Genomic DNA, 23,949 nt, shown 5'->3' on the forward strand with positions numbered 1-23,949 from the left:
TGCCCATGCCTCCATACTCATTCCAAATGCAACCCACGATCCTTGGGGACACGTACACACGGAGAACTGCCAAATGGTTGATATCACCTCCATCTGGCCTTTCACCAGACAAGCCTGCAACAAGCTCAACACCAAACTGTTCACCCTGAACACCTAAAGACGCTTTTCAAAGCCAACCCTTCACAACTGCCATGCACACCATATATACACTAGCCAAAAAGACGTCTCAGAAAAACGCCTGACATACTTTGCCACCCCCCCATCTGCTAGAGCATTCATGCTCAGCAGCATTGGACACTTCCAGTAGTCATCCACCAGGATCAAAAGGAAACAGCTCCTCATCATCCCATACCCCAGCATCCCTCAAACACCATGGCTGCATCACTGCACACCAAACATCAACCACGCGCATCACCAAATCATCCATGTCCACTTCACCCACAACAAACCTCTTCGTCTTCAAAACCTGTGGCATCCCAGCATTTAGCATCCAATCCATCAACACCTGTGAAGGCCAGGTTTCAGCATCTTGACCTTTCTGCACATCAAAATCCACATCTTCTCCATCAGCAGCATCCACAAGCACTTCCAGCTCCACTGGTTCAGGCTTCCCTTCACAATCATACAGCTCAACTGGTTCAAAACCCTTGTTATCCATGCACTTTGCCTTCAGCATTTCAGCAATACGTAAAGTAGCCTTAACTACACTCTCAGCCATATCTGCATCCATCTCTATCTCTGGCTCCTGCTCATCAAGGCTAGCAACTTCCCTGATATCATCCTCAGGCACAATACTCTCCTCACAACGCTCTTCATCAGCCAAATCCACATGCATACCTTCTTCAGTGTTGCCAACCCCCCTGGTATCATCGTCCAAAGACTCCCCAGCACATAATGCATCCACATCATCCATCGCAGGTACCAGATCACCATCCAGCTGTCCAAGGAAGTCTAAGATGATAGGATCTTCCTCCACGCTCTCCACATCCGCATCACAAACCATCTTCACTTCATCAAAAGTCTCTACCCCATCCTCCTCCCTTTCTGTATCCAGCAAAGAATCATCCTCAAAGCACCCTGTATCCAGCTCCTCTTCCTTCTTATCAGCATCTAATCCCAAGGCATCATCCTCTTTGCTTCCATGTGTATGCATATCCTCCAGATCACTGTCATGTACAGCCACGACGTCCAAATCCAAAGAAGAATCCACTGGCAACTTCTCATCTGCACTTTTCTCCTTCATCTGCTCTTCATCCACCTGCACGTGCTTTTTAAACTTTGGAAAAAAATCAGAAGGCATATAAAACATACCCCTTTGCACCTGTATCGGCCTTTGAGGCTCCTGTCTAATCACACTTTGCATAGGACTCTTATCCACCTGAACCAAATTCACCTGCTTATCCCTCGCAGACACAACATCTTCGTACGGATAAATACCCATTTCCATCTGCTTCAAAACCTTGCCTTCCTTTTCCCTAGCAATGCTAACAGCATCATCAAATGACCTGGGATTTTTCAACTCAACCCTGACCCTCAAATGGGGTAGCAAACCATCAATAAACAAGCTCTTCTTCAAAAACATAGGAGGAACTCCCTGCTTTAATGTCGTACACCACTTTTTTTTTTTTTTTTTTTTTTTTCCGGGAGAGAGATCCTACTAATAGTTAACATTACAACTCGCTCAACGTCCCAGCCACGCTGGTGTCGTGAGCTACAAGACCATCTACGCGGCCCTCTGAAGAGGACGACGAGCACACTCGACCACAGAGAGCGGAGGGGCTACACTGGAGTCCTCCTAGTGAAAGGCGGCCAGAACACGATCGACGCCGAAAGGGAAGCTTATGGAGAGCGCGGATGAGAGGTGCCGCCGAGGGGTCCAAGCAGGGTTTGAACCCAAGACCTTTCGGTCCTAGGCAAACACTTTACCACTTGGACTATCACCTCTTTGGCAATGTCGTACACCACTTACTCCACAAACATGTAAATACCTTCACAAAATCGTCCAGTGATTGCCCATGTACCTGCTTCAAGACGCTCAGCTCCTGCAAAAGCACACCTGGATCCTCCACTTGCTGAAAATGCTCCAAAAGGCCTTCTTTCAACCTGTCTAAGGTCAAGACACCAGCATTCTGTGCTTCAAAATTCTTCAGCCAGCTTCGGGTATCTCCCTTCAAAAAAATCCTTATCAGCTTCAGAACCTGCTCTTCGTCCGTGACATGATTGCTAATGCATGCCAACTCCATCTGCTCCAAAAAGTCAACCACATCTTCACCCTTCCTGCCATGAAACTCTGGATAGGACCACATCATGACAAACCTGTATCAATCCCTGAGCTCAACTCAGCGGAACACACGCCCTTCTAGGCAAAGAACAACGCCAGAGCCACTCCTCAGTGACACAAATCCTGAGCAACTCCTCAGTGAGACAATCCTTGAGAAATCCTCAGTCAAACTATACCAGAAAGAGCCACTCCTCAGTGGGTTAAAAAGCAGAAAACACCTTCCTTCAATCTCCTACTCTGGGGCATACACCCTCGTAAGAGACACTTGAGCAATCCTCAGTGGGGGCACCAGAAGGATGTGAGGTGAAAAAAAGAAAGAAATACCTGCCTCTATAGCCCTTCCACCTCGCAAACTTGGAATAACACACACGAACGGGGGCACCACCAGCCACCGGCTGGAACAATTCTCGCACTTCACCACCCAACCCACGCCAGACAGACAGCCAAAAACAGGGGCACCATAGACAAAGATAAACACCCAGCAATATATTCCAGATCAAAACATCATACAAGCTTCTCCCGACACAGAAGCTTTACTCACACAACCCACAAAACACTCACTCTCAGACCTGTCAGCCGAGGATACACCACATCCCCGATCACCACAACACTCGCCTGCCTGCTGTACCAATCACACCAGAATGAACCCGGCCACTCTCGCTCCAGAAGGCGCCCACACCAGCTAACCCTCGAGTCCTCTGCGACCCATCACTTCTGCATGTGTCGTCAGCAGCAGCTACACCATCATCTCTCTCTCAGTCTCTGTGCTGATCCTCTGTCAGCTCGCAACAAACCCAGGCAGCTTATCTGCCTTGCTACCGGCCCACCACCAAGCAGCAACACCTGTCTCCGTCTCACTCGGTACCCACTCTGTCCATAACCCTGTCTCCTAGGCGGCCCACACCAGCCTGCCTTTCACCTGCAGCTTATCTGCTCTTCAACTTGTCCTCGCTAGCAGCTCCCTTTGATGCCAGCACCCGCTTCTTTCCCACAGGCAGCGCCCCACCAGCCTCTGCCTTCTCCAACACGCATGTCCTCCATGCTTGCCTTCAGCACCTACCTTGCCCATAGGCGGCTTCTTCACCACCTTTGACGCTAGTCAGACCTGCTCCTTGACGACGGTCGCCAGCCTGAATCTTGAACGCCAGCAGATCGCCCAGTTAACCAGCCCTCTCTGCACTTCACACGGGGAGGCTCCCACCACCTCTGCGTATGGCTGCAGCTACGCTGCCTGAGAACCCACGCCCCTACACGACAACCACCTTTGCTGCAGCTACGCTGCCTGAGAACCCACGCCCCTACACGACAACCACCTTTGCTGCACCAATCATACCAGAATGAACCCGGCCACTCTCGCTCCAGAAGGCGCCCACACCAGCTAACCCTCGAGTCCTCTGCGACCCATCACTTCTGCATGTTGCCAGCCCGTCAGCTGCGCTCCAACCTTGCTTCTCTTCTCACGCGGTCAGCCCGCTTGGCACTGTTTCCACTCGTTGAACCTTGTGCTGTCAGCCCATCAACCAGGCTCTACTCGACGGCTGTCCGCCTGTGGCTGCACTTCACAAAGGGGGGCCCAGCCTCTGCACGATGGCCACACACCCTAGGCGCCTTTCTCTCCAGCAGCGCTCTACACTCACCAGCTGTTATGCCCAAGAGCTCCCCCTTTGCTCTGTCTTCCAGCCGCGCACCCTCTGGCTTGAAACTGCAGCTGCGCCTGGGAACCCCCACTGAAACAACTCGGCCGCTTCCTTTTACTGCACGCTGCCGACTCACACTCCTTCGCCAACCTTCGAGAACGTTGCGTTGGCGGCCACCTAAAGCTCCACGTTCACTTTGCATTTTTGGCCATTTAATATTAAATATTTATTTTTTATTTCGCCTAAGATGGCCGCCCTCACCTTTTCACATCAAATGCCCTAGATTACATTGGCCCATCATCAATTGCTCGCCCATGCTCCACACACCTCTCTCAAGGCAACATCGGCCCCTTCAGTTTTTAATGCCCATGCCTCCATACTCATTCCAAATGCAACCCACGATCCTTGGGGACACGTACACACGGAGAACTGCCAAATGGTTGATATCACCTCCATCTGGCCTTTCACCAGACAAGCCTGCAACAAGCTCAACACCAAACTGTTCACCCTGAACACCTAAAGACGCTTTTCAAAGCCAACCCTTCACAACTGCCATGCACACCATATATACACTAGCCAAAAAGACGTCTCAGAAAAACGCCTGACAACTGGCTCCAAGGGTGTGATTTTTGGCATTTATTCGTCTTTTTTCTACTGGCTGATAGCTATTCTTGGCCGATCAGAACCCCTTCAACATATATATATATATATATAGCCTCATTATTCACAAAACCATCTAAAGATCATCGTTTTCCTGCTGCTGCCGGCACATCAACATCAACACACAGTTAAGCGTTATTCTCTGTGTGCTGCTACTGTTTCGGCTGCTGTTGGCGCATCTACTTCTACAGGTTGCTCATCGTTTTACTTTGTTGCTACTGTTGGCGTCTGCAAACGCAGTACTCTCTACCTACAACCATTGTTGGCCCACTCTGGATCTGCAGCACTTGTGCTTCTTATTCTCTGGAGCAGTACCTCACATCTGCTGCAACATACGACTACAATACTTCAGCGTTTTACATCTACATCTCTGATTTGGGACAGCAGCCCTCTCTGCTACACATCACAGGGACAACAACCCTCTCTGCTCATTCGACACTGACCGTGCTTCACCTCACATCAGAGGGACTTTGTATTGGATTTCATTTATTAGTACACATATACTCACTCATCTACTCCATGCTGTATTGATTTGCTCTAATCTCTCATACATCCGGTCTTTTCGTCTTTTTGCCCTCACATGGTATCAGAGCTATCATGAGCAAAAGGAGTCAAGATCTTGAGAGCTTTTCAGCATGGATCGTCTACCCTTAATTCTAGAGGATCAATTTGTTGATTCTCCGTATTCTGATTTAGACCACATGGAGGATGGGATTTCCTTGGAGCCCCATTCGCGGTCTTTCATTGGGAGATAACTGTCCTATTTATACCTACTCATCCTCTATACCGCTGGCATCTTGTCCTTCTCCAAGCTTACCAGATTTTCCTTCTAGAGGGGAATACATGCCTATTGCCAGTGTGCCAATACTGGACCCTGGCATTCAACCTCATCTGGAGAATCCTGTTGCTTAGTCTAGCTGACAGCTTGGACTTCGATATGGGATTTTCTCTCAGGGAGGACAGGTACCACCATGGTCGTCCGGAGTTCCGTTGTCATCAACTCTGCCGGAGGCCGTGTTAGGTTCATATGTACCTTCGAGCCCTTATGTTCATAATTCTATTTGGGTGTCTTCTTTTGCAGCACAGGTTCAGCATATGGTACCATCAGCTACCCTCGATCCTTGGAATTATGTGAACCCGAATAGAGGAGGGTCTAGGAGCACACTTCACTCCCAGTTTACTGGTGTTCAAGGAGGTAACACTGTTTTCTCTTCTGGTTCACCTTCGATTCCTGCTCCCAATGTGTTTTGGAATACTGCTCATTCACAAGCACAAAACCCTCCCAGCCAACCCATGTTTTTTCCTATTGGTGTTGGCATGCAGCCATTACCGGCCACACCTCCACAGGGACTTGCGTATGGGTTTTACTCGCCACAGGGACCTCTCGACACTTTGCCTTCTGGCACTGTGTTGCCACCCAGCATACCGGGGTATCAAATAGCTTACCAACCCATCTTAGGCACTACCTTTGTTCCTGCATATGTGCCTCCTCAAGGTTTTGTGCCTCAGCCAGGTACTCCACTTGTACAAAGTCCCCAACCTTATATTTCATCTTATGGAGTACTCTCCCCCGGTCCTACACGTGGGCTGGGTGTTAGTGGGTTGTCTGGAGTTTCCCCTAACCCTCTACACTCCGGATACGGGTACCAGCCATCTTGGACTCCCCCACCTCCTTCCTTTCATGTCTCTATGTCTAGAAATGCTTTCACAAAAAAAGGCTCGTTTTAACGGGTTTAACTACACTACTTGGGCTAATCTTATGGAACAGGTTTTTACCTCCCACGGTTTCTGGAACTTGGTAAGGGGATTTGGACCAAAACCCCACCCCTCCCTAGCATCTCTTGAAGTCATCCGCTATTGGGAAGCTAGAAATGCCATTGCCATAGTGGAGCTCATGTAGGGCCTTCTTCTGGAGTTTCATTCACAACTCTAGCAGTTCCCCTATGTCTCTGAGAGATGGGCACACCTTGCAAAGAGATATGTTGCACGAGATCGCATGTGCCGCATTGATCTGCATCAAATCCAAATTTTCTCTATCAAAGAGGGGGATGACCTGACCGTCTCGAGGCTGCTGAATACCGGTGCCTTAATGCGGAATACACCACCACTGGCTCCGCCAAGTTGTAGAAAGACCAGGTTATCACTTTATTGAACAAGTTGCCGCCTAGTTTCTTTACTTTTGTCACACAGACCATTAGTTTAGAACCTATGGCTAACCTATATGAGTGTGAGTGCCAACTCTTGCGCTTCGCTCGGTTGCATGACCAGTTTCATCCCAAGAAGTCCCCTTCTTCCTTCTCTACTCAAGAGGGGGCCCTTGTGTCCAATACCACCTCTACTCAAAAAGGGCAACAAGGGAAGGGGAACAACAACTCAGGTAATCAAGGCAAAACTCAAGGCAACAATACTGATCCCAAAAACCCTTCCTCAACACCCACTCCCCACTGGCAGAATATTCCCAAAAAGAATAGATTCTGCACTCATTGCCAAATACCTAGACATGTTGATGATGAGTGGCATTAAAGCCAACAAGGAATAGAGGTAACAACCCCAACACCACTAACTCGAATCACCAAAACCACCAAGGTGGCAACAATGTCCCAAATTGGTGGTCAAGAGGGGGTAATAATCCAGCACCTACTCTGTAGGGTTTCCCACCAAGGAACCAGCAACAAGGTAATGGTACGAATTGGCCTAGATTCTCTCCGTGGCGACCCACTGGTTAGGTCGCTCAAGGTCCCCCCTGCCAGTCTCTTTTGCCACCTCGGAAGAGATGTCTGATTGGTCATCACTTACATCCCATCTTAGCCCCTCGACCAATGTCGCTCAGGTCACATTTGAGGTTTGACTTTGGCCGCCCTTCCAGAAGGAAGAAGAAACAAAGACCTCGACAAGGCTGTCAGCGTTTGACAGCATCTGCCTTCGTTCAGATCTGTCAGTTACGTGATAATCCTCCTGTGCCCATCATCGAAGCCCACCCAACTCTTCCCTGTGGCCATCCGGTCACTTGGGTAGTTGACAGTGGAGCTACACACCATATGGCACGTAATGCTGACATTTTCATCTCTCAGCGTCCTGCTAAGGGTGAAGTTCGATGTGGCAACAACACCTGATGCCCATCAAATCTGTTGGCACTGTCTTATTTGACACTAACACAGGCTCCAGGCAGGCAACTTTGGATAATGTTTATCTTGTCCCTAATTTGGGCCTCAACTTACTTTCTGTATCTCAGCTGACCCAACTTGATCATGGAGTTTACTTCATAGTCACAGGGAATGGGCATTTTTAGAGTAGGGAATGTTGGGGATGGCAACATCTTCCTGTTCCCATTCCCATTTGTAACGCGCGGAAGCTCTAGGAGTCTTCTTTCAGCCCTAAACACTACTGGCAACATGCTGATGCAAAACGCAGATATAGAGAGAGAGTAGAGAGAGAGAGAGATGTGCTAGAATTTCAGTATATTTCATATAGTACAAAAAGGTACTCGTACACACAGCCCTAGGCTGCCTTGAAGAAAAGGTGATAACACCCAAAATTCTGTCCCCCTATGGGACTCCTAATGACTCAAATCCCTAAAGGATTGAATGAACACAATGATGGGCCTCCTAGCCTATTTATAGGCCCTTTTATTCATTGGAGAACTGGCCGACCAGCAGTCGGCCAGCAGTCTTGGCATTAACTCCACAAAATGCAGTGCCGCCTCTGGTTGGTCAGCCGCCTTGTCTTCTTGATGCGCTTCAGCCCCCTTGCTCTCTGGTTCAGCCGACAGCTCCTAGAATCAGCCGATAGTACCTCCTAGAATCAGCTGACAGCATCCTCCTTCATGACCTCCATGCCTTTCTCCCAGTCTACACTGCCAAAAGTGCTCTGTGCTCCATCATCCTAGTTCTACCTGGTTCATACTCTTTATTTGGCTGCCTCTTCTGGACCAGCAACGGTGAATGTCCATGGCATCTTTCATGCACATGACACCATTCCCATCCCATGTCACTCTATAGTCATAGGAAATGGCCATTCTCAATCTTCTCCGTCCCCATTCCCCGTTCCCATTTCGCATCCCATGTGACTATGGTTTACTTCAACAAGCGAGTTGTTGAGGTAGTTGATGAGACTACCGGTCTTGTTGTTGCCAGAGGTCAAGCTCAGAGAAGGATGGCTTATACCGGATGTCTACTTTTTTATGTGAACCATCCTCCGAGGGTTTTGAGTTTCATTGGGTTCATGCTTATGTGATTCAAGCTCCTTCGGACACTGAACGACTATGGCACTATCGCTATGGTCATCTTCCCTATGACACGTTCTATGAGTTGTCTAGAGACTAGTTGGTTGAAGGCACACCATGCCTCAAACTGACAAAGGATGTCTGCTAGCCATGTCAAATGGGTAAGCAGCATCGTACACTGTTCCCACATCATGCTACTCATTGTGCTAATAGTATACTCAAGTTGATTCATTTCGACTTGAGTGGGCATTCCCCAACTCCCTCCTTGAATGGGTCTCTCTACTACATGCTGATTATAGATAACTATTCGAGGTACATGTGGGTGTATTTCTTGAAGCATAAATCAGATGCCTTCCAATACTTTTCCACGTGGGTTTGGTTAGTCACTAACCAAACGGGTGTCTCAATTGGGATTGCTAGAGTGGCAATGGTGGTGAGTTGATCTGCCATCAATTTACCGAGTTCTTGCAAGAGCAGGGCATTCAACGCCAACTCACCTCCATCAACTCCCCATCACAAAATGGAGTGGTCGAGTGTAAGAACCGCACCATTATGGACATGGCACGTTCCATGCTCTTTGTAGCAGAGCTACCCGAACGCCTTTGGTCAAAATCGGTCAACACATCTGTATACCTTTTGAACCGTTGCCACACGGTTGTTGTCCCTCACAGGATCCCGTTCAAGGGATTTTATGGCGAAAAACTGACTGTTTCCCATCCCGTGTATTTGGGTGTCGTGCGTACACACACTCCAAATGACACGAGAGGCAAGCTTGAGCTAAGGAGTGAGTTGCTCATTTTGAAGGGGATAGCACATGCAGAAGTATAAACAGTAAATGAGAGAGTGCAAAGGAGATTGAGAGAGTTGGACAAGATCACCTTTTATAACAGCAGTAAAGCTTTACAATGGCAATAGCCAGCAACTGAGTGTTGAACAATGTGCAAGGGAAGTGGATGATGGAGAGAATAATGGGGAACTTCTTATATAGTGCAATAGGAAATTGGCCGACTGCCTTTAGGGTTGGCCAACTAGCCCTGGACAAATAAATAGGAGTAAAATACAATAAAATGCCAAATAAATGGTAAAGCCCCAAAACACAGAGATGCACAAAGTCTAACACCCCCTCTGTAGCTCATAGTGTGCAAGAGTCACAAGAAGATAAGTTGATGAAGATGCAACCAGGACCCTCCAGCACCGCGAATACTGGAATCACCTTGGAGAGAGCACCCGCCAACCTGTTTCCTCGAAACAAAATGCCACCACGAACAACAAGGAACTTTGCTTGGCCACGAAATTCCCATACAAGTGTGTAGTGAACTCCAAGAATAGATGATGAGCTGTTGGACACACCGCGCCCATAATCCCCAACAGTGGACGGAACACATTACATCCCAAAAGTCTCAAACAATGAACTTGGAATAGATTCAGTTCATAATCTCTGCTGTACCAAAGATAACCATGTCCTGTCAGGTGTTTAATGCTTGGAACTTTGAATCATGGTCCCCATGCACCAGTAAGTGGAGCTGCAATCAGTCCCCTCTCTCGCCCACAAGCCCCCTTTGGCTGGAACCACATGGGGGAAAACTGCATGTGTACTAGAGAAGTACACCATCTGGGTTCTCTTGAGCCCTGGGAGCCCTAGAAGTGGTACTAGAATCTGTATCACTATCTTGTGTCGTGTCTTTGCCTTTTCTCTGAGATGAAGCCTTGTCCTTGGTCTTGTCCTTCTTCTTGGACAAACAATCTTTGGACAGATGGTCTCTTTTTCCACAAGTAAAGCATCGACTCCGACCTTTCTTTTGAATTGAGGAAAGTGCCTGGTGAGAACTGTTGATTGACACCAGAACTGTTGATTGACACCTTCAATTTACCCTGTGAGACGAGAACGGATTCCTCCTCCAAAGGTAGGGAGCTAAGATCATCAAAATCCAACTAAGTGGATGTGACCTGGCACCGCAAAGATCGATAAATCACATCATAGTTCGGAGGAAGCTTGGTGAGGATAAGAGCAGCCAATTGAGAAGAGGACAAAGTAGCACCCATAGCCAGTAACTGGTCATGGATAACCTTGGCCTTTATGAGAAAAGACTGCATGGGACTGCCTTCAGTGAAGGATTGAGGTCAAGGGCAGAGATCATTCTCAGCCAAGAAGGTTCAGGTTCAGTCTTTTATTTCAGTTTTGCATCATTCTAATAAAAGCAAATATACCATTCATGGTGGGGGCCCTACAAAGGGTATTCGGGACCCAATACTGTGTCCTCTTCTCCCTCTCTCTCTCTCTGTCTCTCTCTATTTTTCTGCACATTTACATTCAGTTCTGTGCGTTAATTTCGTTGCGACAAGTGTGCTGTTTTTTTGAGCATTGAAGTTACCGATCTCCCCTGAAGCTTCCGCATGTTACAATGGTATGAGAGCCTACTTCAAGTGCAAAGATTCAGCAAGAAACCAAAAATTTTTTCTGGCTCATGTGGTTGGTTTTCAAACTCCAGTGGACCACCCTTTCGGAGTGACTCCCGTCCCTCGAAGGACGGTTGGTTTTCAGCCTCCGGAAGCCTCCGGAAGTCTCCCGCGCACTTAGTGGATGGTCAGATTGCGCTCCGGAAAGGAAGTGCATTTTCTTGCTATGGCGAGCTTCGACGACGAGAGAGACCAAGAAAAAGAGGAATTTTAAGCTTATTTAAAAAAATGGATAATTGTATTTAATTAAAAGAAGAATTTTTATGATATTTAAGTAGAGAAAGATTTGAATTAATTTTTAATGAGACAAAAGAGGAATTTTCACCATAATTCCACCTAGGGAATTAAGGTTGAGAAATTAAATGGTAGAAAGAATATCTTTAGATATTTTATGTGGTTAAATCACCAAATTGGTATTTACCCAAAATAGATTAAATGGAAGAAGAGTATTTTCATTAAAACCCTATGTGGTGGGATTAATCAATCCTACAAACCTTGCATTGTGGCAAGGAGCATGCTGGAAGGTGCATGCTTGTCGGTCTCCGAATCGGCAAGTTGTAATGGGCTGATTTTGCAGCTCATATGGAGCATGTCATAATGGAAAAGCTCATTTGGTTTGCTCATAATGATGGGCATGATGATGGTGGAAGTCACAAGGGCTTTCACAATATTATCACCTTAGATTTCTTACAGGAAATCTATGGAAGAGAACCCTTGAAGAAGCATGCAAGATAGCATGCATTGTGGAGCTCAATTAGGAACCCCTTGCATGTGAACCTCATGCAAGGGGTTCAAGAGGCAAAGAAGTGCAGTCAATAGGAGCTGGATGTGTGGAAGACTTGGACATTGAGGGCGGCTAGAGGCATATGAAGCGTGGGCGGCATGCTTAAGTGCATTTTGAGAGGAGACAATAGTAGAGGTGACAGGCCATCGCTTAAAATATCAGCCAAGTCAGCGCTTTGTTGACGGCAAACTCGTGCAGGCGAATAGTCAACACAAGCTTTACAACAAAAGGCATCTCAGTGCCATCAGGCAGCCTAAGCATTCAGGCGCTTCATCTCCATCAGCAAAGAGGTGATTCTAGCAGCCATAGCAATCTCAAGCAACAAGCATAACAAGCCTTCAGGAAAGGAGATGATTCTAGCACGCATAGCAACCTCAAGCAATAAGCGCAACAAGCCTCTAGATGGACATCGTGCAACCACCAACAATCGTTTGTTGCAGAGCACAAGGCAAAGAAGACCGAAGTAGTAGAGATGAATGGGATCGAAATGGTGAGAGAGCCAGAGATCGGGTCAAGGAAAGAGATGAGCCGAAAGATCGAGAGAGGCAGAAACGGAGGGATTTTGAAAGAAAAGACAGAGATAGAGATGATGATGACGATAGAAAACGAAGGAAACAGGATGATGAGCAGTCGGAGAGAGAAAGCTGTTGAAGCGCATGAGAAGAAGCTCGAACTAGAGATAGATAGCCAGACAAGAGAAACAGGTGGGTGGATAAGGGCCACCCACCACGGCCCATCATTGGAGAGTGTTTTGGGTGCAATTCAATGTCCGAACGATAAGTTGGTTGCAATCCGGAGCGAAACTTCCTCTTCCTTTCACCTTCGGAAAGTTGCATAAAGGGAGTTACCTCAAGCAACACTTTCCAAAACTTATTGACATACTGCTGCACACTTTCATTATCTTTTTGCTCGAGTCTATCCCACTTTTGGGTGAGAGTTTGCTCTGCATTAGGAGACAAGAAATGTGATCTTTGGTGGTCTTTTCAGTGATCCACCAATGGGCAGTTGTTCCCTTCAAGAATATGCTTGCATGACGAATTTTGGACTTCTTAGTGAAGTCCTCATCACTAAAAGCAATGTCAAACTGTGCCACAAAAGCTAGCACCTTAGAGGCATCATACTCTCCATGAAAGGCATCAGATTTCACAGACTTGTCCCCTGCCTTGAACTCCTTGAGCTTCTTGGGATGTGGTACATGTTCTTCTCTTTTTCTCTTCCCCTTATGCAACGGGGCAGCCCTCTGTGCATGGGCTTCATGGGCAATAAAAAATGTTTCAAGATGCACAGTGGCATGCGCATTATGAACCTGTGGCCCTGAAATTGTGCAAAGAACAAGTGCAGATTTGTGCATGAGGATCACACGTGAGAGAGAGAGAATGAAGGAGGCGTGGAGAGACCCACAAACCAACCTTCCTATATTTTTATTATTATTAAATGTCCACATGTACATCATCACTTACTAATCATTGTACCTTAGGAATGGTACACTCATTCATGTCCACATATTATTAATGTTCATTTGTGCACCAATGTGCACACAAGATTGAGTCATTATTTCTAACACTCCCCCTTAATGATCAATCTATTTTCTTTTACACTCAACATATTTCTGAATTTTTCAAACTTATCCTTTGAGAGAGCTTTTGTGAGAATATCCGCTGCTTGGTCTTCAGTAGAGCAATAAATCAGCTCTATCTCCTTTGATTGCACCTTTTCCCGTACAAAATGATATTGTATTTCAATGTGCTTTGTACGCGCATGAAACACGGGATTCTTGGCTATTTGAATGCAGCTTTGATTGTCACAATATATCACTGTTGGATCAGCTTGCTTCACTTTGATTTCATCCATGATTCTCCTCAGCCATATAGCTTCACATGTTGCACTCTTTGCTGAAATATATTCAGCTTCGGTAGATGATAAAGCAAAGGTGGGTTGCTTCTTGCTTTTCCATGATATTGCTCCACTTCCAAGAGAAAAACAATAGCCTGAAGTGGATCTTCGATCTTCAACACTGCTGGCCCAATCTGAGTCACAGTAGCCAGCCAAGATGAGAGCACATGCTGAATTAAATTCAATACCATAGTTGAATGTACCTTTAAGATATCTCAACACCCGCTTTGCTGATTTTAAATGAGGCTCTCTTATATTGGCTGAGCATGCTAACTGCATATGATAAATCTGGCCGAGTAATGGTAGCATATATAAGGCTGCCCACAAGCTGCCTATAAGCCGTAGCATCCACTTTTCTTTGATCTCCACTTGATGTGAGCTTTTCATTGACCTCCATTGGAGTAGGAAGAGCCTTTGAATCAGCCATATCAAACTTTTCAACTAGATCTTTGATATACTTTGATTGTGTGAGAAACATACTATTCTCTTGATGCCATACTTCAATACCAAGACAATAATGAAGCTGGCCCAAATCTTTCATGTCATATTCCATGGATAAGCTCCTGTTTATTTTATCAATGAGAGAGCTATTACTCCGTGTGATAACTAGATCATCAACATACACTATTAGTAGCAAAAGATCTTCATTATGCTGAAATATGTATAAGTTGGAGTCACTTTTACTCCTCATGAAACCATTGGACAGCAAATACTCATCAATCCTTGAGTACCATGCACGTGGAGCTTGCTTTAAACCATACAATGCTTTCTTGAGCTTGCATACCTGCTTTTCTTTGCCTTTAACTTCAAATCCTTTTGGCTGCGTCACATATACCTCCTCTTCAAGAATGCCGTTGAGGAAGGCACTCTTGACATCCATTTGAGCAATCTCCCAATCATGGTGAGTTGCTACAGCCAAAACAATCCTTATGGTATTCATCTTTGCCACAGGAGCAAAGGTTTCTTCATAATCTATACCTTCTTGTTGCACATAGCCTTTTGCAACCAGCCTTGCTTTGTACTTCTCAAGTGTACCATCAGCTTTGTATTTGATCTTGTACACCCATTTTGTACCTATGGCTTTCTTCCCATTTGATCTTGTACACCCATTTTGTACCTATGGCTTTCTTCCCATGTGGAAGATCAACAAGGCTCCATGTATGGTTCTTCATTATTGAGTTATATTCTTCTTCCATTGCTGTCCTCCACTCTTTGCTCTTGTTGGCTTCTTCAAAGGAGTCCGGCTCTTCTTCACTTAACACTCGTGCCATGAGTGCTAAATTCACATTGGCTGAATTCTTGCTCTTCAATCTTTGACTCCGTCTCTCACCATCATTGCTTGATTCTGGCTGCTCCTTAATTTGACCATCTTCTATGGTCTTTATGTACTATTTTGGAAGCTTTTTAACTTGGGTAGGTGCTGTCTCACCTCCCCCATCATGTGATAACCGCCTTGGACTGTTTGGGACAGCTTCATGAGTGTTGTGGAGTGGTCTCATACCATCATTATGGGCTGGTCTCTTGTCCTTTAGCTGATTTTCTTCAATGACCTGATCACCTGTGCCTTCATCAATCTCATAAAATATTAGTTGACCATCAGCTTCATGTATTTCATCATTATGGACATGAAAGGTACCTTCATTAAATATCACATCACGGCTGATTATTGTCTTCCTTTCCACTGGATCATACAACTTATATGCTTTTGAGTTAGTAGCATATCCAATGAAGATACACTTTTGAGATTTGTCATCAAGCTTTTGCCTTCTTTCTTTAGGAACATGAGCATATGCTTCACAACCAAAAACTCTCAAATGAGAAACATTTGGTTTGTACCCTGAGTAGACCTCCTCAGGTGTCTTACCATCCAAAGCTTTAGTTGGTGATCTATTTTGAAGATAAGCTGCGGTATGGACAGCTTCGGCCCAAAATCTTGAGCCAATGTATGCATCCTTCAACATACATCTTGCCGCTTCCACAAGAGTGCGGTTCTTTCTCTCTGCCACTCCATTTTGTTGTGCACTATATGCTGCAGTTAATTGTCTAAAAATCCCATGCTCAATACAATAAGAATGAAATGCCTCTGAGTTAAACTCACCTCCCCGATCAGTCCGGAGTATCTTGATTCTTTGTCTTGCCTCATTGTCAACTTGAGCTTTCCATTCTTTGAATGCTTCAAGTGCATCTGACTTATGTCTGAGAAAAAACAGCCAACACTTCCTTGAATAATCATCAATAAGAGAGCGGAAATACCGTGAACCACCCAATGATTGTCTTTGGGCTGGTCCCCATAAATCACTATGTATCAATTCAAGTGCCCTCCTTGCTTTAAATGAGCTTGCTTTTGGAAATGGAGTCCTTGCATGCTTGCCAAGAACACAAGGCTCACATACTCCCGGTATTCCTTCAATCTTTGGTAATCCTGTCACCAAACCTTTGTCATGGAGATATTTCAAAGCTTCAATATGCAAATGACCATACCTCCTATGCCACAAATGAGATAATTCAGCTTTTTGAGTCATGAGAACTTGCTGTCCACCCAATGTAATCAGCTTATACAACTTGTCATTGCTTCGTATGCCACAAGCTACCTCTTCACCATGCTTTTTGAGGTCTTTTATGATAAAATAATCCTTAAAAAACTCCACAGACATATGCTGGTCTGTAATACAGCCAACGGAAAGCAAGTTTCTTGCAAGGTTAGGAATCCATAAGACATCCTTAAGTATACCTGTGTCACCATCTTTGAGCTTGATTGGAATATCACCATGTCCTTGAATGTTTTGGGTGCTATCATCACCCAAAACAACCTTGCTTTGGTTCCCTTCATCAACATATGTGGAGAACCAATCACCATTACCCGTCATATGGGCTGTAGCTCCTGAATCAACATACTATTCACCTTTGTAATGTGACTGAGTTGAATCAGCCATCAATAGAAACGCATCCTTGCTTTGCCTTTCATCATTTGGCCTATCTTCTTCCACATAATTGCTGTTTTGTCTTCTTGAGTAGGTGGAGGAGCCTCTCCCCCTACCTCTCATGCTTTGTGCATGTTGTTTGATTCTACATTCACTTTCAATATGACCATCTTTACCACAACAATAGCAAGGGCCTTTACCTCTTGAGTTGTTGAAGCCTCCTCTTGAGCCGCCTCTAAAGTTGCCTCTTGAATTGCCTCTATAACTACCTCTTCCATGAGAGGTGTATCCTCTTCTATCATCATGGGAAGAGCTTGAATCTCCCCCTTCTTCATTGCTGGCCTGATTTTGTCTTTCAATGCTTTTCCAAAATCCTCCTCTACCACGGCCACGCCATGGTTTGCCTTTTACATTGAATGCTTCATCCTTTGCTTTGACACTTCTTGTGCCACTCCCTTGTCTTCTTAGCTCTTCCTGGAGGAGAAGAGCACCCAGCTCTTCAAATGATGGAGTAGTTTCTCTCACCATGAGAGAAGTAACAAGTTGTTGCCATGGGGAGTTGGACTCATTCATTGTGAGCCCATTCATTGCAATGCTCACCATATCTACATCACTCACCATCTCTTCCACTGACAAAAGCTGATCAGTAATGTCTTTAAGACGAGTCAAATAAGATGTGATTGACTCATTAGATTCCTTCTTAAATGCATGCAACTTTTGCTTTAAAAACAGCAACCTTGTTGTATTTACTGATTCAAAAAGGCTTTGAAGTATACTCCATGCTTCATTTGGGCTTGTAGCACTACTAATTTGTGGGATGATGCTATCCTTCACATTCATGTTGATGTAAACAAGAGCCATTTGAGCTCTTCTATCATATTTCTCCCTTTGAAGGAGTTCTCTATCATACCTTTCCTCTTCATGCTGTCTTTGGTCCTCTTCCATGCCTTCGGTGATCTTGGATCTTCTCACGGTTGGGCTTTCTTCCTTGCCTTCCGTGATGTCCCACAAATTCTTCATCTTGAGGATATTCTTTAACTTGAACTTCCAAATGGGATAATTCTTCCCATCCAATTTCCCACTCTCCGGTAGGATCAGCATATCAAGCTTGGACTCTGCCATCTTGGTTTTTTTTTTTTTTTTTTGAGAGCAAACACTTATAGAGGAAAGATTCTCAACACAATGGAGATAATGTGGCTCAACAACCACACAATGGACAGCACCACTCTTTCACAAAATGCACATGGGTAGTGGACAGCAACACGTTGCTTCCATCTTTGACACATAATCAGGCCCAAACTTCAAGAATCCATTCAATGGACACTTCCAACTTGAAGTGCTTCAACTTGCCTTGAAAAAACAGCAAGTATTTGACCCCTTTGACATCACAAGCATGGCTGGAGCATACATCTCCTCTTGGACAACAACTTGGGCAACTTTTGCCTCAACATTCTTCATGTTTTGGAAACCCATAAGTAGGGCCATCAATGAATGTTCATTTGCCTTCAAGTTGGGCAAGTTTTCCCTCAGATTTTAGAACAAAAACAGGGCTGAAACCCTAATTTCGAAAATTTAATACCTTCCTTTGATCAAATCGCCTCTGTTTTGGGGCTGATTTGAATGGCTCTGAGGGCTGAATCATCTCCTAATCTCCCTTCATGAAATCGCCTCTGTTTTGGGCTGATTTCTTCATGGATTTCCTTCAAAAACAGGTCGCTTTTCTTCTATGATGCAAATCGAATTGCATCGCCTCATATTAGGGGTTCATATGGCCTTGAATGAGAGTCCCCAATCATCTTCTACAATGCAGAAATTACATGGACAGAAAAATTGCATCGCCTATTTCATGCCTCTCCAATCTCCACAAAAAATGATCTCCCTAGAATCGCCTTCTTCTCCTCTTCACGATTTGCTCTGATACCATGAAATTGTGCAAAGAACAAGTGCAGATTTGTGCATGAGGATCACACATGAGAGAGAGAGAATAAAGGAGGTGTGGAGAAACCCACAAACCAACCTTCCTATATTTTCATTATTATTAAATGTCCACATGTACATCATCACTTACTAATCATTGTACCTTAGGAATGGTACACTCATTCATGTCCACATATTATTAATGTTCATTTGTGCACCAATGTGCACACAAGATTGAGTCATTATTTCTAACAGGCCCTGATGCATGTGACCTCCCCAAATGATGCAATGTCTCACCACGAGCCAGCTCAATGGGCAAAGTCTTTCGGCTTGCATGCCGACCACTCTCTCCATGATATACCCTCTTTGAATCCACAAGGCCATCATGTCGCCCACTAGCTCCAACATGCACATACTTGTTGCCTCCTGTCCCATGAGGAGTAGATGCATGTCGAGAAGTGACTGATACCTCTTTCTTGTGTATAAAAGACCTCAACCGTTGAGATGCTGGGTCCCCTTGCTTCAAACAAGGTGGATTCTTGAATACTAGCTCTTCATCCTCTCCTTCCTTGAGATCACCCTTGCGGATGAGATAGGAGAGTGCCAACTCCCTTGGCTTCTTGCCCACTTCACAAGCCATGGACTCAAAAGGTCATATCCACCATAGCATTAGCTTTCCTTGCTTCAATGACACTTTGCATGTGGGGATCTTCATGCAAAAATTTCAGCTCTTGCTCCTTTGCTTGCAAAAGCTTCTTCATGTGCTCCAATTCAGTCCTCAAGGCATTGGGCTCATCCTCATGCATACGCTCTTTTCCACGGAATGGCTGTCCCATGAATGCATTGTCATAACCTCTCTCAAGAGGCTTGTGCCTTCCAAGCAATGCATCAGAATCACGTGAAGCACTTGATTGACCTTTTGAATCTGGCACCTCCAAAGGATTGCCTTGGCTGTCCATTAAGTGTCCGTGTATGCTTCCAATCTCAAAACACCGTGTCTCCTCTTGAGAAAGAGAGATGACCGGGCTTTGATACCAATGTAACCGCTTCCTATTGGAGGCCTACAAATCGGAAGACAAAATACACATTTTTAGAGCGCTTAACTAAATACCATCAATGGACATTATTAGCAACATTAATATTGAAAATGACCAATAACACTTGACACTAGCACTAGGGCCGGAAAGGGCCGGCCCCCTCCTCAATACATTTGTATTTCTTGGAGTATTTATATGTACAAGTGTCACAGGCCAATAGGCCAGATTTCTACTCACATGGAGTGAATACAACTCAAACAATAGGGTACTTGTCGATGAAGTCTGGACAGTCGAAGAAGTTCCAAATCACAAGCACACTGCTCTCTTTACTGGGTGCACACCTGCCTTTCACTGGTCTTCCGGGACCGTGCACCAACAGGCACACCCGTATTAGCACATGCAAAGGGATACATCGTGGAGGGAACATTGCCTGGTTCTCCGAGATATTAGCAGGATGGTGTCGTATGGACGGGAGCCAGACTGGTGCCACCCGTGTATAACCTGGACTGTGTTCTATCCATGGGATTGTCATGCCATGGAAGAGCCAGTATTCGTGCCGTGTCTTGCCTATGGGACTGTCACTCCATAGGAAGGCTCGTGCCTGGAACTGTGTTTTACCTATGGGATTGTCACTCCATAGGAAGACCAAGATTTATGTTTTATGTCGTGCCATTTTTGTGCCCGACAGATATTTTTTACTTGTTCCATGAACGGGAGATATGTCCATGATACTATTTGCACATGCACTCATGTTTTGCATGTTTGAAACTGTTTTCGCATGACTTGTATTTTTGTGTTTGCCTGCTTGACGTGTCACTTACTGAGCGGGGACGCCTCGTGAAGTTTTCTCTGTCTTCTGACAAATTTTGTTGCATGTGAACAGGTGGTAAGTGTATTGCACTTGTTGGTGTAATAGTTTTAATTCTAACCTTTTGTTTTATAAGGTTGTATATTCACATTCACTTAAAAGTGGGCACCCACTATGGGGCCAAGGTGGGGAGCCACACTTGACCTTTGTGTGTGTGGGGGTGGGTGCATGGTCACCTACCCACACCACCATGAAGCTAGCCGCTCCCATGCAAACGTGGGGAGCCGGCCAGCTGTGGCTGTTTACTTCTCTCCATCCTCTACAAAAGAAGCACCACGACCACCCCAATAGGATACACAATTCGGTGCGCCTCCTCCACTTCAGGTTGCGCTTCTGCTCCTCTCAGGCTGCGCATGCCACCTCCAGCAGGCTGCTGCGCTTCTGCATACAGGCGGCGGCTGTGCCCTACATACAGGCGGTGATTATCCACTTCAGGCTGTGCTCCACTACCACACAAGCTGCGCTGCCTATTCTGCAGGCGGCTGTGTGTGCATCTTCAGTCAGGCGACCATACAGGCTGCCCCTTCTCCACTGCAGCCAGGCGACTGTGCGCTTCATCCCTAGCGGCTGTGTGACCAACTTCAGTGGGCTGTTCTCTTTGCTCTACAGGCGGCGCAGGCTGCAGCCAGGCACCCCTCCCCTATAAGTCCCACGGGATGGGAGGGATGGGATCAACGGCATATAGAGAAAGGGGGGGCGCCTTTTAATGTGAGCCGATGATTAGCTTTTCATCTCGGGAGGTCGGACGCTGGCTGGGTGGGCGCCCGCCTGAGTGGGAAAAGGGGAGATTTGAAGATGACGAACAGAGGCTACGGGGGAGGGGAGACGAGATGACGAACAGAGGCGCAGTGTAGGGCCGTGAAGCGGCTGGCCGGGCTGGTAACAGTCGAGCGCAGTGTAGGGCCGTGAAGAACACTCGCGCAGGAGGTTCAAACAGCCGCCTTAATCTAGGTTTTGCCTGTGGTCTCTCTCTGTTCCTCTCTCTCTCTCTCTCTCTCTTTCTTTTTTTTTTAGGCCTTCTTCCATTTTGAGATTGTTGCAAAGCAGGTAATTGTACTCTGTACTCTCGTAGAAATTTAGTTTTTGTGGATGCTAGGCAGCGCACACAATACTTGCGTTGCTCACATGTGGGTTTATAACCATAGTGCTAACGATAGTACAGAGGAGATGGGGTAGAGCAGAAGATGATAGGTTCCCACCAGGCCCATTTGCATGGCATATAATGCACTCTTCTCTGTGGTGAACTCCGCAAACGCGTAGCCCTTGTGACACTTAGTCTCTTAGTCACGAGGCATTCACAGGATCCATACGTGCCCACCAAAGCATTGCTCGCATAAGGTTGTTCTGCGGCAATCCTTGCCTCACTCTATTGTCATGAGAGATCCCCCTTTTATTTATTGGCAGCTCCATAGGCTAGGTGGACAGAGAAGGAGTCAAAGCGAGACACACACAGAGAGAGAGAGAGAGAGAGAGAGAGAGAGAGAGAGAGAGAGAGAAAATGAAATGAAATGATATATTAACGTCTTCAAAAGGCCAAAATGACCTATGAGACCAAAAAGGTTACAACAATTGGTGGATCTGATACAATGTCTGTGTAAGGAAAGCTAAAAACAACTAAACAACTAACTGAAACTGAGAGAGAGAGCTCTTCATGCTACCCAATTCGAGAGAGAGAGAGAGAGAGAGAGAGAGAGAGAGAGAGAGAGAGAATAGGAGTGTGCGCTCTGGCTTCCATTCACAGGGAGAGAGCGAGAGAGAGGGAGTTGCAGCCTCTGGAAAACAATTCGGAAAAGAGAGAAAGAAGAAAACAAGCTTAGTTCGCGTTGTGTGCACGAGAATAGAGCACTTGGGCAGCGGGAACTTCCTTCTGCTGGAGGAGGACAAGCAATCATTAAAGAATTCCGTACCCCACCCCCCTCAAGAGCAAATCTATCCATGGATGAAATATAGCTATTTTTATTTTGAACCTCAATTTCGAACTAGATGCAATAGAACCCATTGTAATTTAAACTCTTAAGAGTCTTAAGAGTTCATTTTGAGTTATTTTTTTTCAGTTTTATGCCTCTTTGGCATCGATACCTAGAGTGGAATGTAAATGGATGTACCTGATCTGTCCCATAGGTCGGATTCGGCCTCCCGTGGACGTTAATATAACTTTCTTTCTTTCTTTCTTTCTTTCTCTCTCTCTTTGTCTAGTTTTCTTAAAAATGTTTATGTCTGTGGGCAGTCCATTCTTGTTTGGAGCTTGGAAACTATAGTCTCTCTTATCTCTTTTTTTTTTTCTCTCTTATACAACTAGAGAGATTAATCACTAAATGTAACTCATTAGGGTTGCTCTCTCAATAAACACTCTTTATGAAATTGCCAAGTTTTAATTATCCGTGAGCAAGTATCTATACTTGTTGATAAATTTCTTGTATATAACTTCTTGAAAGGGCTAAGCAAATGAGCATGTGTATCAAGAGTTTCTCTCTTATCTTCTCATGATGCATGCAAATAGGGCCGTGGAAGCAAGGTCGAAGCAAGGAAGAAAGATTAATTTGCGCACGGACGGATTAATTTGTGATTGAATATGTAAGTGCTCTTACATGATCATCTAAAATCTGTCCTTCCAATGCATGATATTCTTGTTTCTAGTACTCAATGTGTGATTAAATATGTAATGCGATTACCCTATGTGAAGGATGTTGTCCTCATGTCTTGTCCACATATATGTGAAGGATGTTGTCATCATGTCTTGTCAACATATATGTTGTCATCGAAGTAATAATGGCAATACGTAGGTGGGTCTCTAGCAACAATGGCAATACGTAGGTGGGTCTCTAGCAACAATGGCAATATATATTTGTAGGTGGGCTTACCTAATGTCCCACATCCCTCATCATGGTTTTTGACAATTAAACCATTTGTAGTGCATTCTATAATTATCTTTGCATGTCTCTATGCAATATACCTATGCTCATTAATGCTTTTGCGTACCCTCTATGAAGCTGACAAGCTTGACACGCGAGCTCAAAATACAATCACTTGGTAGCCTCAAAGCACAATCACTTGGGTATTGAGATGGAGGTTAGATTTTCTTGTTTGAAATAGTTGAGACGTTTACTTTCAATAATTTGTCTTTATAGTAAGATTAATTTGCATGTTATATTATAGGAACTATGCAAATTTGATCAAGACGATAATGGTAAATGGTGGCGATATTGCCTTGCCTCCCAAGAATGCATAGATAAAAGCCAACGCTTTGAGAAAAGAGCGGACATGAAACGCCA

At 45.3% G+C, this 23,949-nt stretch overlaps 1 protein-coding gene across 1 annotated transcript in view; it reads left to right on the forward strand.

Moving 5' to 3' along the window:
• Positions 1–23,399, forward strand: part of LOC147628079 (putative pentatricopeptide repeat-containing protein At3g01580) — a 37,427-nt gene extending 14,028 nt beyond the window's left edge. Inside the window, exon 2 of the transcript XR_015268372.1 lies at positions 23,178–23,399. The gene's annotated coding sequence lies outside the window, so the exon portion shown is untranslated. The remainder of the gene's footprint in view (positions 1–23,177) is intronic.
• Positions 23,400–23,949: the final 550 nt, after the last annotated feature.

The sequence above is a fragment of the Cibotium barometz genome, chromosome 20 (assembly GCF_041138505.1).
Source record: "Cibotium barometz isolate CiBa-2024 chromosome 20, ASM4113850v1, whole genome shotgun sequence".
Taxonomy (NCBI): Eukaryota; Viridiplantae; Streptophyta; class Polypodiopsida; order Cyatheales; family Cibotiaceae; genus Cibotium; species Cibotium barometz.